Consider the following 18,187-nt stretch of genomic DNA (forward strand, 5'->3'; position numbering starts at 1 on the left):
GAAAACTGGCTCAAAATCTGGTGCCTCAAGTGACCCACTCCACTCTGCTCCATGGTAAGGCCATCCCTGTTTAACTAGCACAAAAGCAAAACAGAGCAGGACATTGGTCAAATTTCCCTTAATGTCAAGATTTGCTCACAAGGCACATTAACAATTTTCAGGGAATAAACAGGAAAAGATATGCTGCTAACTGGAGTGTTAGCAAAATAATCGAATTGTGAGGCACACAGGAAGGGAAAGGCTAAGAGAGATGGTGATGCCAAGGGACTAAAATAGAAACCACTTACTATGAACTCAACACAATATCAGAGCTGTACATAAAGCAAGAAGCAGACAGCTCATGTAAGAGATCTGCTAACCAACTATATAGTGTATTCAGCTCTGGGTCAGGATGTCATTGTACAGAAAAGAAAAATGAGAAGTCAAAAGAGAGAACAAGGGTAAGAGCTTGTAATTGGAGTAATGCCAAGAGGTGCTGACATTCGCTTACTTTCCTTTTTCTAGAATGGCAGCGCTGATGGAGAATTTACTTGACCTGTGCTAATTCTCCAAATCAGACATTTACAACTGTCTGGCCAATTTAATCTGGATTATATGGACTACCCAGTGTGCCACAAAACAAGGTGCACTGTGCCAAAGACAACCAATTTGTTGCCCACCCTCAAACATATTAGCACCCACCAGACATTTTTTGGCAGAATTTCTTTTTGCTCTTCAAAATGTTTTCAGGCATCCTTTAGGGAAGACTCTAGGATCCTTTGGAGAAAGCGACACACAATGGTACATTTGCTGACATACTCAATACATGGTTGCTTGAATTGGCCTGTAGTAGCCATAGTCCAATTCCAATTTCTTAATCCACACTGCATGGGAATAAGGGTCAAAATCCTACCTGGCACAATATCTACCATGTGTTTACTTGGGGCCATCAGAATAGAGTTTGTCAGGAGGCAGAAGCAAATGTGTAAGGCCAAACCCAGGAGCTTGGTGAGAGAACATGAAGAGTCACTGTCAATTCCCATAACTCAGGGCTGCACAACCTCAGCCCTCCAGTTGTTGTTGGACAACAGCTCCCATTATCCCCAGCCACTGTGGCCCAATAGTCAGGGTTGACACCCAGGAGTCGTAGGCCAACATCTGCAGGAGGGCCAAAACTGTGCAGCTCTGACATAGCCAAACCGACATGAGGAGGAGGTGGTTGCAGGACAGTATTTGGCCATGTAGTGAAGCAGTTGTGCAATTGCTCCACAATCAGTAATGGCCATTCCACAACGCAAATCTTTTGGGCAGCTCTGTGGCAAGCACAGCAAGAGTTGCTTTAGACACTCTGAAGCTGTGTAGGTTAGCATGAAACTCACAGGTTGGCCAACACATCCAACAATGGCACACACAGCTTTTTGACTGTGTTTATGTATGCATGCCGGGAACCTGCAGCAGCTGGCTGCTACTTCCCAGCCTGTGTACATTGGATAAACATGCTGTGAAGAATCAGGGAATATGATGGACACAGCGGAGCTGCATAAGGGTTTACACTTTCTACACCAAAACACTGAAGGAATTTCTTATATTAGAAAAAAATGCAGTAGTGTTCATATAACACTTTCCCTGTGTGGAGAGGAGCCACAGTCCGGAGGATATGCTTTGCATCCAGAGGATGCCAGGAGCATTTCCAGATGGGGCTTTTAGCTCGGAATGGAGGGTGTGCGTTCATATGTTGGCTGGATTTGTGCCCAAGTCCATGCAAGATATTGAGGAGCACTTCACTCATAATTTGGGTTTTTCATTGTGTATTAGACTACAGCCTAGCCCAATTTAGGTCCGGGGTAAAAAAAAAATCCACTTTTTGCATTGGGAGGGGGGGGGCAAATTTAAACTCTCAGTAAAGCCTCACAGTAAACCTGTGGTGAAACCTGCTATCTGGGAAAGCTCCTGGTTCAGTTCCCAGCATTTCCTGTCTTGCTTTTGTTTTAAAGGGTCAGATAGGACAGCGTTTCCAACCGGTGTGCCATGCTGAATTGTTCTGTGTCAGCTCCCAAAGTGGAATGTTGAAACTCCCCATTTGAGGAGCTTACTTGCCACATAATGCCTTGGGAAGGATTCATCCCTGCTGGTGCATCAGGGAGTGAGTCAGCTCCAAAAGTGGGGCATTTAAACTCCCCAGTTTTGGCGCTGACTGATCCCTTATGCTAACTGGGCAAAGAGGCAACTTTTAAATGTGGTGATTCTCTTTACTGAGCAGGGGGAGAGTAACTGGCCCTACCCACGCCCAGCACAGTACCTCCAGTGGCTGTTGCTGGTGTCTATCTTATGTTTCTTTCTAGATTGTGAGCCCTTTGGGGACAGGGAGCCATCTTATTTATTTATTTATTTATTATAGGACACTTTTGTTGAAAAGTGGTATATAAATATGTTGTTGTTGTTATGCGCCAGGAAAGACACAAGGGATGTGTCCATGAGGCTGGAAGAGGAAGGAAGCAAAAATAAATAATCATGCAGTGGCTTTGCTGTCTCCATTAAAAAAAAGTGTATCTGTGTCGAGGGGGCAGTGTGCTCTTTATCTTAAATGTAAGTGTGCTGAGTTGAAACCGTTTGAGAAACACAGACAGCAGATTATGAAAGACCTTTGCCGGAGACCCTGTGGAGCAACTGTCAGGCAGAACAGAAATGCTAGGCATGGGAGACCACCGGTCCAGCTCAGTCAGAGGCAGCTTCATATGCAAGTGCTTCACTTACATATTTACATATTTCAGTAAGCCAGGTGTCTATACAGACACTCATCTAGTTGCCCATGACGAAAGTCTTCTCCAGGCAGGCAGAGACATTTTTTAGGACACGAAAGTCTAGCATAACTTCATTTTATGACATTTGTGGACTTATGTGCAAGGCTGCAGTCAGCATCATGCCAACTCTGCAAGACAGGTGAGTATTCTCATAATGCTATTACAAATGGGGGCCTGAGACTGAAGGTCGCGGGAAGGGGGCAGACCGCTGTCCTAAGGTTACCCAGAGGCTATTCAGTGAACTCATGGCAGAGGTAACATTTGAACCAGGCATTTCCTGGCTTGCAGCTTCTGCTCCGAACCATTACTCTAGCTCTGAAGCAGTCTATGCCTGCATTCACTTGAGAGCAAGATGCATAGCATATCACACGAGAAGTGCCTCAGCAGCATGTCCTGCATATGACCACTCAAATCTTGTGGGTCAGCAGACTAAAATGGGGCATGGACGTTAGCCCTCATGTGCAGAGACCAATTCAAGCACATCTGTTCCTAGAGAAGTTGGGTAGGCTCCAGAGACTGTTTCCTTTTCTGAAGAGAATCTCTTGTGACTAGATATCTTCCCCTCCCTGCACCATAACTGCTCACCGCTATGATAGCTATTTTCTGTTCAAATTAATTAAGTCTGTAGCTTGCCTGAAAGCTTCATCTACAAGCAGTGCTCAAAGGCTGTCTTTGCTGTGATGGCAAAATCTCCATAGCAACGGTGTGTTTGCCGCCTGCATTCCTAATAGAAGTGACGTTGCTCCTGCACTTGCCTATCAGTGAAATTGATTTGAAATTGAATCTATAAATATTGCAGTTACTTAGCTTGCCTGCTAAATAGCTCTCTGTGGTTAACCGAGTGAAGGGTTAATTAAGGAGTTTGGCCAGCACTGGCTTCGGCTGTTTCTAGAGGAATCTTAAGAAAACTGCTGCCTTCATTTCTCGGAGATGTCCAGTCACGTTACTTGAGGTTGAAGAACACCTGATGATACATACCATCACCACCAGGATTTTTCATCTGTTCCCTACACTGTGGCCTTGCTCCCCACAGAAGGGCTGTTCCCTGATTCATACTGTACAAACTGCTTGTGGCAAGGGAAGCAGAAGCAAATCAGATCTAATCACTGAGCTATTTTTTGGTACCTTCTCAAAGCTAAACAAGTTGTCCTAGTAAGAACTAATAAGCCTACTTTCCCTTTCACTGTCTCTACAACTGGACTAAATCTGGTTCAAATCGAGGTCCACAAGTTAGACCTCTTGCACCTCAAATGTTCATGCATCCACCATCTTGGATCAGGGTGGATGACATCATTACAAACTACACCATTGGGGCATCCCTATGTGGCCATACTGCTATAGCAAATTTGGTTCAGCTCAGTTAGAAGGTCCACAAGTTAGTGCACTTGCGCCTCAAAAGCGTATGTATCTGCCATCTTGAATTGGGTTGGATGACATAATCACAATCTACGCTGTTGAGGTGTCCCAAGGTGTCCCTATAGCTGCAAAAAAATTGGTTCAAATCAGTTAAGCGGTTCACAAGTTAGCCCACTTGCGCCTCCAAAGTTTATGCATCCACCATCTTGAATCGGTGTGGATCACAAACTATGCTATTGAGGTGTCCCTGTGTGTCACTCACTGTAACTGTACCCAATTTGGTTCAAATACTGATGCAGAAGAAGAGGAAGTTGATGACTTTTATGCTCAAGTCCAGTCTGAAACTGACAGAACATGCAAGCAAGATGTGAAGCTGGTGGTTGGAGACTGGAAGGTAAAGAGGAAAATACAGTCAGACTATATGGCCTAGGAAAAAGAATATGTCTATCTGATTTGAACCAAATTTGGAACAGTTGTAGGTTGTGACACACAGGGACACCTCAATGGTGCAGTTTGTAATGACAACATCCACCCCGATTCAAGATGGTGGACACATGAACATTTGAGGTGCAAGAGATCTAACTTGTGGACCTCAATTTGCACCAAATTTAGTCCAGATGTAGATACAGTGAAGGTAAAGTAGGCTGGTTAGTTCTTACTAGAACAACTTGTTTTGTTTTCAAGTGGCTTGCACACTGATCTGAGCAAATGTTTGTTCTGCGATTGATTGACAATTCTGCTTACACTTTAAAACTGCTTGAAGGAAGTGGGGGATGTGCCTTCATGATTGACCCAAAGGGCAACCAGATCTGTGCTCAGCTTTGCTCTGAGAACTGGAGGAGGTGGCTTCATGAATAACACAAAGGCCAGATAATCAGCAGTCTTCAAATATGGCTTCTGCTGAAAACCAGGACAGCAGCATTTCCCCTTATCCAGGGGAGAAGGCTGTATATGTGCCAGAAATGGGGTGAGAGTGCGCTTCCAGAGCAGGCTCACACAACTCAAATTATGTAGCCTGCACTCACCTTTGCTAATGTATTGTATTTCTTTGGTAAGAACAGAGAATGAAGGAAAACTCATTGCATTCTTTCCACTGGACACAAGTTGAAAACACAGGGAAAAGTAATATCAGATGCAGCCCTAATATGTACCATATTAAAGATGCATGAGAAAGAACAAATGCAATAGAAAACACCAATATCTCAACCCCATGTCTGGAAAAAATTGTGTTAGAAACAGGAGAAACTGTCTTCATGGAATATAAGAGGGAAAGCAGACAGGAGCATTCACCAGGCTTGTGACAGTAACTCAGAATTGCTTATATAACGTACTCATTCACTCACTCACATACATACAAGTCGTCTTTGAACACAGATGCTAATAGATACATCATTATGTACAGAAATATGCTCATGTATATCTAGAATCACATGGCTGGAGAGAGTTGTACAGCACAATCCTGTGCATATTTACTCAGACTTAAGCTCCACTATGTTCAGTGGGGCTTACTCCTTGGTAAGTGTGCATAAGACTGCAGGCTTAGTATACTATCCAGCCCAACCATCCACCTTAAGGAAGGAGACCATGACCCTAGATTATGCCTACCTGGCAGCTGTCTGTAACAGATGGTACATGTTGCAGAGGTAACTTCCAGATGAGGCAGTACACCTGTTAGTCCTACCCCATCTCCAGCCCTGCTGCTTCTGTACATGCATGTACCTGCAATCTTACATAAGAGATGTATTCTGTAATTCTGTAGCCAGTTACAGTATAAAGAAAGGTAGCCTTCAGAACAGATTCAGAACTCTCGTCAACAGAATAATGTAGCAGTGCAAGAAATCTTGTCAGCTTTCTCGGGTCATTTAGAATTGAATGAGAAAAATGAAATTCTGAAGGGTTTCAAAATGTTATTTCTCAGGAGTCTTCTAGACATTCTTGACAGGTTTGTCCCTGTGACTTGGGTATTCATTTGCATTCCTTTTTTCTAGAATGGCAGTGCCCAGCACAGTCCATAAACATATGAATATGTAACAGCTGGGGAGGATGGAAGAAGCTTTTGGCTTGTGTGTGAGTATCTGTTTTATGCTCAGACCCAGATACACACAGACATGCACACCACACATTGAATGCACCTACCTGCCACCATACTCACATAGGACAAAACACACCAAGGCACCTTAACTCCGCCTCTCACAGCTACCAATGGGAACTCGGTTCCTTGCAGTGGCAGACCGGCCTTCTTATAATGATGACATCTGTGAAGGCCGAGGGCTGGCTCATCCAGTGCTAATAACACTCAGAATCAGTGAGGGGTGGGGCAGGGAGAAGAGAAGAGGAGGAGAGGAAGAGAAGAGGAAGGGTTTCCACCTCCACACAAGTCTGCAGGGAAAGCCAGGCTCATAAAGAACAGTTTGAGCTAAATTTCATAGCCAAGGGATCCCAGCTCAATCAAGAGGCAGAGCCAAACACAGCTTTTAAGTAAATTCAATCTGCTTACCATAGAGTATCTGCCTAGTCAGTATGCAATCTCATATGAAACAGGAGAAGCCTAGAGACAACCAGCTGAACTATTTGCCTGCCTTTGACTGTCCTTAGTGCTCTGAATTGAAACTGATGGGTTAGTGTTAATACATACAACAAACAAAAACTCACAGTTATGGACCCTAAAAGGTAACAATTGTCAGTTCAATTGCATCTTTGTCCTCTCTGCTCCATTGAGTTGCTTTCAACTCCCTGACCAGTCCCAGTGAGAATAGTCAGAATTCCTCTTCAGAACTACAGATGAAATATGGACGATGTGGGATATGACTTTTCCAGCCATAATATACACAAGTGAAACTTGTACCTACCATTCGGCCAGAGTCTGAATATAGTCCTGTCACCTCCACAGATATTTATATGCTCTGTAGTCAGTCTAATCTATTATAGCCAAGGGATCTAGTTATCTAGCATTTCACAAATAGCAACTTTTAAAGTTGTGATTTATATATTATAGTGTTCCAGCCCTCTTCCTTTGCAGGTTAAGTGAGCACTAAAGCCAGAGTGAGGGAGTCAGACGAGGAGAGGAGGGCAGCTCCAGGCTCTAATCTCCACTAGGCACGAAGCACACTGAATGATCTTGAACCAGCCAACATACTGAAATGGGCTGTATATAAGGGCTGGGTGAGGAGAACAAGGCTGATAGACAAAGGATGTGGGGCCATATCACTGGGGGCAAGTGGGCATTGGGGCATGGAGGCAATACATACATCATCAAGAGAAAAGAAGAGTTGAGTCCTGCATTTACTATGAAAGATGCATAGGGTTGGCCTTTTCAAAAAGTTGGCTCAATTTAAATTGAATTGATTAAATCTTCAGACCTTACAAACAGAGCAAGTCTGGAAGCTTGGTATTTTGAAAAGCTTTAGGAATTCCTCTGCTGGTTTTGCTTAAGGTTCACCATGCACAAGATTGTATTCTGTAGCATAAGATGAACTATGCAAGAAATGGCTTGTCAAGAATTTTTAGAATTTAAAAGTAAATTAAAGTTTGACATAACATTGACTTCAGCTTCATTGCTGTCCTCAACCTGAAGAGGAAGAAGATTGGGGCTGAAAAACAAAGGGAAGCTGTGGATGCATGGAAACTGAGTTGTCAGAGAACATAGTGCCTGAGACTGGAGTACATTTTTACTGCTTAGGTAGTGCAGAAGTTAAGATGGGCACCTTAACTTAGACGGTCTATGCATCTTTCCTCTCCTCTCAAAATGAAGGGTTTAAAAAAAAATATCTTAGAATTTATACAAGTACACTCCAGTTTTAATGCTAGCTAGAGTAACAGGAATGGAAATTAAAATAACCCAGTAGTGACCAGAGACTGATTTGAGAAGCACAGGCCACTTCTTCTACACAATGTTGAACAGAATGAATGCCAAATGAAGAAGTTTGTAACTTCAGAAAACAGAAAGACATCTTCTAGCAAGAGCATAGGTCACACACATACTAGATGCTCAGAGGCAGTATTTTCACAAGGCAATGTGAGGAGGTGGTCACCTCAAGTGGCAAATTGTTGAGATACCAGCAAGGTAGCAAGATGCCCCCTTTTGCCACCATCAGAGAAATGCTGACTGATCTGACCTGTGCAAGTTTTGCAAGAAGCCCCTCTCCTCACTCTCCCAGCAAAGCTTGCAAGAAGCATGTGGAGAGGAGAGGAGGCTGCTAGCAATTTCCCCTCCTCCCCAATTCCATGCCACTTTTATACCTTGCAAGGGGTCAGTTTTGAAAGGCAGCTGGCCCCCACCAGGGGCTTGGGACAAACCTTGCCTCAGGCATTTGGTGCCTTGCCACAGTCCCTTGGGCTTACCCTGTAGATGCTCAGTCAAGTAATGGAATATTCCACATTAAAAACACAGACACCTTAGAGCTGGCCTGAAAATTCAGGGGAGAGGACAAACAGTGGCTATTTTGAGGCAAGGCAGGGAGTTTTATGAAGGTATCAGTAGCTTGGTACTTGTTGAAAGCAGGGGCAGGTGTCTTTGATGGCAGGGACAGCAGGGGGCAGGTTGGCAGCAGGGGCAGGTGACCCCCTCTTTAAAAAAAAACCTTAACTTCTACTGTGCCTCTGTGGGCAGTGGTGGCAGCACTGGAGCTCTTCCCAGTGGCTGACTCCAGTTGGCTACCATTTTAAAAAAACAACCAACGCTACATAATAAGGTTGTTCAAACAATCTTAGCTGCGGGGTTTGGGGAAAGGCAGAAGCTTACCTGCCTTCTCCCCACGAGCAGCAGCTCCCTCAGACTCCGCCATGCTACACACCAACATGATCGGTGTCACAGTAAAGTCCCAAGGTGGAGCTGGGAGAAAGTCCTCCTGCATCCCACAGGGCACCATGCAAGCAGCAGAGTGGCTGCTCTTCACAGTGCAGCTCCTCTACTCTGTGCGGCCACTCCTCCCACCCACCCCAGGTCGCTGCCTAAAATGGCAGCTAGCTGGTGGGAAGCCCAGCTGCCTGGGGCAATCACACACACCATCACCTGCTGAGGTAGAATGAACCATTCTACCTTGTGAAAGAGTTGGGCTACACCATGAGCGACTGGTCTTGAAAGGCAGGAATGGCACCATTCCCACTCCAACGAACAGACACAAACAATCTGTTCTTCTACTTCCCTCTCTCCCTCTTGCTGTCGGAAATCTTACTAGATTTGATTTAACTGCAGTCCCACTGCTGTCCAAGAGGGGACTTCTGCCTCTGTGCATTGTGTGCAAAGACAAGTTAAGAAATGTGCGTAGCAAGGACAGGCAGCAGATCTGGCACTCACAATTGCAGTAAATGCCAGACCAAATCCTGCCCTACACAATTAGCGTATTCATTTCCCAGGGCGTTTTCCAGACTATGAGATTTGCAACGGTTAAAGTTTGCAAAGTGCAGTGGAATTAGGCAGCGGGTTGAAACCGCAAGCACAGCAGCTTTGATGCAGTTTTCTATGCAATGTGACAGGGTTTTGACTGTCCATTTTGCCCGCCACTGCAGTGGATTTTCCAGGCAGGTGGTGTCCATATTCCAGCTGGATCACATTCACTGCCCCCACCCTTCTCCTGCATTTCTAGCCAATAGGTTAGCAGAGGGGGTGGGGAACTGCTGACGCGACAAACTTAAAAAAAATTCTTGGTGCTTTTGTGCAAAGGTGCAACAGATTTCTCCTTTGCACAAGCAGAAGCACTGAACATGTGGGGTGTGTGAGACCAATGGGATCAAAAGCAGAAATAAAAATGGAGCATATATATATATATATATATAGTATGAATGAGACTTTACATATCAAATTCCAGAGACAAGTGTGACTGAAACCTAGGGCCGAAGACAGAAATGAAAAACCAAGAGGCAACAATATATTAAGAAAGATATATTGTGTGGCTTTATATATCAACAGATCCTTGATCTGTCGAATAAGCCAGCAAATCCACAGCATGAATGTGTCCCCCCAAAAAAGTCTTGATGAAAAACATGAGCAATTGAAATAAAAAGCCAAAAGCAGATGAGAAACAAGTTGCACCCTTGCACCATTGTGGGTTGCACCCTTGCATAAGAACTCACGTTGGCATTAAAAAAAAAAAAGAATTTACATGAGAGGCAACATTATTTCAGGAATGGATGGAAAGGAGCTGTAAAAATTGGCAAATTCAAGTGAACAATCCAGACCACACTGTGCTGCAATGCATCAAACACAGGGCAAGCCTCTGTCCAACGGAAAAACACAGCACGTTCCTGCAACAGTTTTACAACGTTACAGGGCCAAAACGCACCAATAAAACTTGAATAAAGGCATCAGAAATATGGACAGCACCCTGGTGACAGCACAGTGACTGTGATGTCACAACATGAGAAATGTGGAAGGGCGCTTAATGAACACATGAGACTGTTGTAGCATGTAATCTAGGAAATGCCCAGAAGAACCCAGAATGTGTTGTTTTTCCACTGGTTTTTTAAAAACTCCTGTGGGCAGCAGCGTTGCCACTCTCACCTCGCAAAAGCTGGAGTTTGCACATGCACTCTATTTGGCCGGGAAAAGAAGAAGGGAGCAGAGGAAGGCAAGGGTGTTGCTGTTAGTGGCAGCAGCAGCTGAAGTGGCTGTGGGGTACAGCTCCTTACTGCATCTCATTCAAGCTCTCTGGGCAGTATGCATAGCCCACTGGGAGACTGATCAAGCTGGCAGGGAGGGAGGGTCGATCATGCACCCTCCTCCCCTGCTCCTTCTCCTTTCTCATCTCTTCCGCCTCCTTTCCTTTCCTCTGGGCTCTGCTTCTGCTTCCTCCCCTCTCCTCCCTCCCCTCCTCTGCCCTCACAGTTCCATGTGCAGCCAACAAGAGGGCAGGCTCCAGGCAGGCTCTATACACTGCCTGACCACTCACTGAGGGTGCAATTAGGCATCATGATGTGCCCCAGAGTTACTTCAGTGGTTGCCCACCTCTGAGAGAAGGGGCCGCTTTTTAAGAGTGAAACCAGACTGCTCTGTCCAGATGCACTTGCTCAGTGGCCAGGGGTGGGGTGGGAGTGGGACGCTTTGGGAAAGAGGGGACAGGGGGAAAGATGGTGGTAGAAAGATAGGGTGGCAGGCGGGATTGCAGGCTGGTTGGCTGGCTGAGTTCAAGGACCTGCAGGATGGTGGGATGGGGGGGCGCATGTGGGGGGGGGCGCATGCGGGGGAGAAGCCCTAGTAGAAGACTTTCTTGGCTCTCCCCTCCCGCTTTCCCTCTTCTGTCAACTGAGCGGTGGATGCTTTTTTCTTTAACTCTCTCCCTCACCCCAAAATAGACCAGTGGCCACTAGGTTCGGCATTGCTGTCGTTTCCCAAATAGGTGAGCTTCTCTTTCATAGCTCTATCTTCCCTTTGTGGGAAGATTCCTCTGTCCTCTTGACAGAGGTGGACTTTGCAGAGTCTGGCTGAGACTGTGTTGGTACAGAATAGTTACCTAAGAGCATGTTTTGTACACAATACCTGTTTGAAAATCCAAGAATTTATTTTGTAGAGTTTGCACACTTCTCTGCCTGTCTCTTAGAAGCAAATATTAAACCTGACGCAGTAAGTTTTATTTCCAATAATATTTATTGGAAGTTAAAATATAATTGATATATTTATGAGGGTCTTGATAGATATGATTCAGTTTTTTAACTATGAAAGCGCTCGTGCAAAAAAGTGCCTTTTCTTTTTTGTCAATTTAAGAGATGGCCTTCCCATCCCCAATGGCTGTCCTGACCCTGTTTTCAGTATGCGTTGGATAAAAACTATTGTGTTGCTTTCTGTCACAAAAATGAAGCACTAATGGTTTTCTTGGAGGATCTTCCTGCCCCTAAACATTAAATAAAGGAAGTTAGGGTGTTCAGTTTTATCTTCTGTAAAAGGCAGATAAACTGCTTTCAGAGAGCTTCTGAAGATTTTAAGTGTAATTATGAAGGGAACAAAGTCTTCAGGAAATCTGAATCTGTTTTCAGCAGGAAGAAAGACAGTCTCTGAGCACAAGCAGATTGTATGCCATGGTGAGCCTGGCATCAGATTGGGGTGGCAATGTGCAGGTGAGGTGGGCAGAAGCGTTAAGCTAAAGGTTGACATATTCTGGAGAATATGTGAGTGAAGGAGTGGAAAGAGTGCCTCGGAGCATGGGCAGCGTGCATTCCATGCTGTGCTACTCTCTGGCCCCCCAGCCCCAGTGACCACCAGCTGCCACTGGGCTCCACAGGTCTGGAGCAGCCAGGACCAGAGGGCTCCCAGTGCTCCAGACGACACAAGCTGCTTGCGGTAACCCAGGCAGCTCGTATCATGTGAATAGGCTCAACATAGTTCCTGAGGCATTCTGGGAAAAATTGTGGTTGCTCAGAGCCAACCCCCAGAAGGAGTTCAAACATTTTCCATGTTGCTGCTGCCACCCACAGAGGCACAGCAAAAACTGATTCAGAGGAGGGCAACCAAGATGGTGAGGTGGTCTGGAAAGTGGAAACCAAGTCCTATAAATAGCAGTTGAAGGAGCTGGATATGTTAGTCTGCAAAAGAGAAGACTAAGGGGAGATACGATAGCTGTCTTCAAATATCTGAGCAACTGTTGCTTGCTCTCTGGACTTGTTCTCTGTTGCTCCCGAGGACTGAACTACAATCAATGGGTTGACATTGTAAGAGAGCAGATTTCGGAATAATTTCCTAACTGTAAGGGTTGTTCAACAGTTGAAGAATCTCCCCCATGTAATGGTGGGCTCTCCTTTGTTAGAAGTTTCCAAACAGAGGCTGGGCAGCCATCTGTGAAGGATGCCAGAGGAGATTCCTGCACTGAGCAGGAGGTTGGAGTAAAAGACTTCCAACGTCCCTTCCAACTCTGAAATTTTACATTTCTAAAAAAAGTTTAAGGGAGGGAGGGAGAGGGAGAAGTAAAATCAGAAGCAATGCTAAGGTGCATCATATCAAAGATGCTGTAAAAGGACTGTAATAAGACATGCTGACAGAGGTACACCAAGGTAATTTTGCAGCCTGAACCTAGAGGCCAGAGAGCTTCTGAAGATTTTAAGTGTAATTATGAAGGGAACAAAGTCTTCAGGAAATCTGAATCTGTTTTCAGCAGGAAGAAAGACAGTCTCTGAGCACACACACCGTGACACACGCAATATTTTTTAATACATGACCTCTTGAGGGCACAAACAGCAACTGAACTCACAAGAATGTAAGAATATAAAACAGGTATATTTATGCAAATATGCATTATCAGAAACATTTCAACACACAACTTCACATATTCCCATCCCACATTTCTTTCTCCATTCCCCCCATCTCAAAGCAGAGATCACGCTCGGCCACCCGGTGCAGGTCACAATCACACTCAGCTGCCTGGGACTAAAGAGGATTTGGGGGGCCCAAAAGGGTGTGGAGGCCCTGGACTTTGGCCCAGAATCCAGGGGAAAGAGGCCTCTGCATGCTGATACACTAGTCCATGAATGTGAAATCATTTTGGAGTCTACATTAGAAATGGGGAAAAGAGGGCAAATATCTACAAATCTGATCTTTGGTCCCCACTATCCCCTCAAAAACCTCCCCTGAAAGCAGAGGTCCATATATGCAAGCCAGAATCTCTCATGGTACAGGAAATGATTGCAAACCATTCCAGCTGCATCTCCTGATTTTTTTGGTCTCATTCTCAATAAATATCTAGGTCAGAAAGGGAAGCAGCAACAATATAATTATCTCATTAGAGAATTTATATTGGACCCTGTTTCCTCTCTACTGCTTGCAGTCCTCACAATGAGAAATTCAAGTTCTGGAATTAGCGTGTGTGTGTGTGTGTGTGTGTGTGTGTGTGTGTGTATCACCAACAAAAAGGTTGAGAGGCAGCAGCTAGCACAGCCATCTCTTTCTCTTCAGCCAACATCATAGCACTCTGACACACTAGTTTAAACCTACTGTATCTCAATCTTTTGAGTGTACAAGAAATTATACATCTCTAGCATTTGCAGGGTTAATATAAAATATTTCTCCCAGAAACATTTCTGCAGCTTTAATTGGAGATACACACACACAATACATACACACCCTCAATCAGAGTACAAAGCTAGCGTTCAGTTACCATGGTCACCTATTACCCTGGAAACCATTAGATACTTCTATATTTTTAGATTTCACAATTGATTCTTTTTCCATGGGAGATGGATCCAGTTAAAAGCATTGCCCTCCCACCCTGTCCCAGTGAATCATATTGGGCAGTTCAGTGGTATTCAGAGGGGGAAAACAAAGGCAACCACAGTTACAAGTACAACCAATTGGTATAGCAGGCTTACAAAACAAACAAATCCATGTATGAAGCCCATCCCTGTAGAGATGGCATTCAAGAGGTTGATTGGATATTGCAGGAATGAAAAATGTGGAATAATGGGAATGAAGAACCTCTTTAAATATGCCTAACTGGTGGGCTTTTCATTAAGGGAACCAATAAGCTTGGGAAGGCTTTTGTAAAACTAACTTTATTCCAGGGTCCCTCCGTGACTTTCAAACTACTAATTATACATATAACGGTACAGTCTTTACATAAAAGCTATTTCAGATTCTCAGCCTGTGTCATTATCAGAATCACTCTAATCTACTTCTTAGCATTTCAGCAAATTTTCAGCAGGTGTGTTACTTACTCCCTCTGGTGGACAAAAAACAGAGCGTTCATACCTAAGTAAATAAAGTGTTAAAAGGTAGAACTACTAAGGTGCACTAATGAAAACTGTAACCACTTAATTTGTCAATGACAACATAAAGGATAATAAAATAACCTTATTGCCTATCTCATGTTCAAGCACTGAGGATTTGCTCAATTTCAGAACCCTCTCAAAGAAGGTTTGAGCATTTCCTGAATTTTGCTCTTATACTTCCCCTACTCAGGCTTTACCAAGACCATCATTTGAGGCCTCAGCTCTTTAGTGTTCAGATATATTCCATGGGGAAAATAAGCAGCAGCAGCAACAAAAATAGAGCATTGTAAACTTTGGGGCAGGGCTTTTTTTGAACCGCTTCCTGTAGAACACCTGCTATAAGAACTCAGTAAAAAAAGAACCATTATAGCCACCTTAAGTGGCACAGCAGGGAAATGCTTGACTAACAAGCAGAAGGTTGCCAGTTTGAATCCCTGCTGGTAGATTGTGAGCCCTTTGGGGGCAGGGATCCATCTTATTTGTTTATTATTTCTCTGTGTAAACCACCCTGAGCCGTTTTTGGAAGGGCAGTATAGAAATAGAATGAATGAATGAATGAATGAATAGGGCAGCAGCGATATAGGAAGATGTTGAAAGGCATCATCTCATGCTATGTGGGAGAAGGCAATGGTAAACCCCTCCTGTATTCTACCAAAGAAAACCCCAGGGCTCTGTGGGCACCAGGAGTCAAAATCAACTTGATGACACACTTTACTTTTAAAAAAGAACCACTAGGGCTGTAACATTAAGTTGATTAACCCGTTGATTAAAAATGTTTTAATTGACTAAAAAGGTCCCCTTAATTAACTAGTCATCAGATTTATAGAAGAAGAGTTGCTCCTAAAGCTTTCCTTCTGGCTGCACTCCTGAATGCAAGTACTTGCAAGCACTGTCTTAAGAGATATTACCTCCTTTGGTCCAAGAAAATGAGAAATATTGTCTTCTTGGACGATCCCAGTTGTGAACATGTTTGTGCATAATCTAAAAATAAAAGTATGCCTTTTCCCCTTTGCACATATGCAAATTTATGCATTTTAATAAATTGATTTTAGACATACAATCAATCAGCTAAGATTTCTTTCATTTGCAATGCTATCTATCTTCTATCTGTATAATTCTACCTGCGGCTAATCCTGTGTGGCAGCTCTTGTGAGAGTTCATGAGCAGAAGCACCGTGGTAATAGGGCAGTGGAGATTCCATATGCAGATAGGGAGGAGGAGCCTGTGAGAGCAGAAGCACCATGGTGATTGGGCAGTAGGGATTCCATATGCAGATAGGGAGGAGAAGCCTGTGGCATCATGGTAACTGGGCAGTGGGGATTCCATATACAGATAAGGAGAAGGAGCATGTGATGGTCAAGGTTAGTTGTGTCAGGCCTTTGTTCAAAGACTTGGAAGAGGAGTAGGAGGTAGTGAATTTACCTGAGGATCCCAAGGGTGAGTGAGGAGGCACTCAAGGAGGACTTGTTGCAAGAGGCAGAGCAGAGTGATGAATCCCAGGAGGAACTCTAGCTGCTGGTGTTATTTCCCAGGACACACAGGCATGAGAAGCGGCGTGACCAAACCAGGCAGCTGAGATGCAGCAGTCACTTGCAGTGTGCATGAGACTAATTGAAGGCAGCTGACTGGGTGGAACACTGATTGATTCCAGCTGGCAACCTGCTATAAATCCTGTAGCTTCACTCTGCTGCGCTGTGGGAGACAACTTGCCAAACAGCCTTGATACTGCCCTCCATGATGCCTTGGATTTGGGATCTCTGGAATCTGGTGAGTGATCTTGGTTGTGGGGGAATGCAAGTTGAACTTGGTGCTTGATAGTGATTTGTTCTCTTGTGCTTTTTACAGATGCTGGATGAAAACCTTGTGCCTGCCTGAAAGTAGTATTGTAACTGGAAATATCTCTTCGCCTGCTGCTTGCTGCATTGTAAATTATGGCTGGCTTATTGAGTGTGGTGGGTTTACAAGTTGGAATGCAACTGTTACTGGTCAGAAGATGTTCTTGATTGTAGAGGAGAGGAATCTATATATCTGTCAAATGATAGTGGGCAGGGGTCTGTGGAGAGGGGTTGTGAGGGAGGAAAGGGCCCTTTCAGGAGAAGGTGGCTGCTGTTGTGTGAATTAGATGAGGAAACAAGATGAGCAAGATCTGTTAACTCAGGAAGGGAGAGTGAGAGGGGGGAGGGGGGAGAGAGGGGGAGAAAGACAGAGGGGAAGAGTGAATGGAGGAGAGAGAAAGAAGGAAAGGTGAGGGATGGGCTGAAGCCTGCAAGCGGCTTGAGGGGAATGAGCGGCCATGGCAGTGGTGGCAGCAGCAAGGAAGGGCCTAGTTATCCACTGCTGCTGTTTGGGCTAGCCAGCGTGGTGTAGTGGCTAGAGTGCTGGATTAGGACTGGGGAAACCTGAGTTCCAATCCCCATTCAGTCATGATACTTGCTGGGTGGCTCTGGGCCGGTCACTTCTCTCTCAGCCTAAACTACTTCACAGGGTTGTTGTGAGGAGAAACTTATGTAGTACACTGCTCTGGGCTCCTTGGAGGAAGAGCAGGATATAAAACGTAAAATAAATAAATAAAATTGGCAGAGAGAGGCAGGCAGGCAAGGGATGGGACCTAGATCAGGCCTGTCAGCAGTCTAAGGGAAACGTGGGCCATGGCAGTGGCAGCAATGAGGGAGGGCCCAGTCAACCACCGCTGCTGCTGCTCCTGTGGGGAGGAGCAGGAGCAGGGCTCGGGCCCGGAGGTCTCTGGGGATAAGGGGCTGTAGCTTGGCCAATAGGCTCCAGCAACGCTGCAGCCGGGACCAAGAGGGGTGAGAGATATGGAGTAAAGGGATGGAGGAGTGACCAAGAGGGGCGAGGGGGATGGAAGCAACCGGATAGAGGAGCAGCATGAGTGCAGCTCAGGTGGGGGTGGAGAGATCTCTGAGGTGAGGCAAGGGGTGAAGGGAACAGTCAAGTACTAACGTGCAGATGCTCTGTTATTATTATTGCTTTAGCTAGTTGTTGTTATTGCTTTAGTAGGTATATATAGCTCAATGAAAGGGAAAAGGATGATAACCATTATCAAATGAAATGACTCGTTCAGACAAATCTTCATCTAATTTTATAGAACTTGTTCTCAACCTGTTGTTTAAAGCCAGTTCTTTAAGCTGGTCCCCCTACTTTTATGCTAATAGAAGCACTATTGCTAGAAAACAACTTATCTCATTAATGACAAATCTGATCCTAAATCTCCAAAGTTATCATACCCACAATAATTTGTATTTCTCATTTTCAAATCCATAATCTTATATTTTGTATTAGGGCAGTGTTATCAAACATCTCCCATTTAGTATACAGACATTCTATGGTAACTATTTGCCCCA

General features: G+C 44.7%; 1 long non-coding RNA gene across 1 annotated transcript; it reads left to right on the forward strand.

The window, feature by feature from the left end:
* Positions 1 to 16,051: 16,051 nt before the first annotated feature.
* LOC128343499 (uncharacterized) lies at positions 16,052 to 16,772 on the forward strand. Its single transcript, XR_008315568.1, has 2 exons — positions 16,052 to 16,592; positions 16,671 to 16,772. It is a non-coding gene; the product is annotated as an uncharacterized LOC128343499 (long non-coding RNA).
* Positions 16,773 to 18,187: the final 1,415 nt, after the last annotated feature.

The sequence above is a fragment of the Hemicordylus capensis genome, chromosome 2, assembly GCF_027244095.1.
Source record: "Hemicordylus capensis ecotype Gifberg chromosome 2, rHemCap1.1.pri, whole genome shotgun sequence".
NCBI lineage: Eukaryota > Metazoa > Chordata > Lepidosauria > Squamata > Cordylidae > Hemicordylus > Hemicordylus capensis.